This window comes from Myotis davidii, unplaced genomic scaffold (assembly GCF_000327345.1).
Source record: "Myotis davidii unplaced genomic scaffold, ASM32734v1 scaffold570, whole genome shotgun sequence".
Lineage (NCBI taxonomy): Eukaryota > Metazoa > Chordata > Mammalia > Chiroptera > Vespertilionidae > Myotis > Myotis davidii.
In genome coordinates, this window is record NW_006283631.1 from 1436443 (window position 1) to 1437353 (window position 911).

Consider the following 911-nt stretch of genomic DNA (forward strand, 5'->3'; position numbering starts at 1 on the left):
ATAGTTACCGAAAAGTAAAATTTTTGGAAATAGGACCAAACAACTTTTTCAGAGTTTGTGGAACAGAAATTAATATCATGAATAACCAAATATTTCTCTTCTGCATACAACAGAACATCTCTGAGCTCTTGTCCAATTACCTGAGGATAGCAGGAAACTGGTTTTCTAAGCAAGAATACAATTTATTCTGCCAACATTATTATTATGTTTATTTGTCAAAGTGGGGCCCAATAGTGAACATATCTTCTGTATTAACATTTCATAAAACTGATTTGTTCAAGTGTGTTTCGCTTTTCCATGTTGGTTGACCTCTCAATTCAAATATTGTCAGGCTGCTAGAAATAGCACTGTGTCTTATCCAGCTTTGAACCATAGTGGACATTCAATGAATGTTTGCTGAATAGAGAAATGAGTTTATTGTGTGGACTGTGAAATGCAGTTAATATCAATAATGATTCTAAAGACACAGTAATATGAAGGTAAATTCAATATAGACAAGTGTTAAGATAAATGCATTAGAAGAAAATAAGTCAGATCACACTAATGAAATATTGGGCTCTGAGCTACGAAAATACAAGCAAGAGGAGAAACCAAGATGGCGGCATAGGTAAACACCGGAGTTGCTGCCTCGAACAACCACTTCAAAAATACAACTAAAAGATGGAACGGACATCATCCAGAACCACAGGAAGGCTGGCTGAGTGGAAATTTTACAACTAGAAGGAAAGAGAAAAGCATACCGAGACTCAGAGGAGGCGCAGTGCGGAAGTAAAATACTAAGGTGCAGAGGTGTATGCAGAGCAGGCTGGCGGCTGAGGGCGTGGTTGTCGTTTTTAATCGGGAGGGAGTCTCAGGCTCTGAGCTCCAGTTCCGGGCGAGTCTCTGGGGACCCAGACTCATACGGGAGAAGC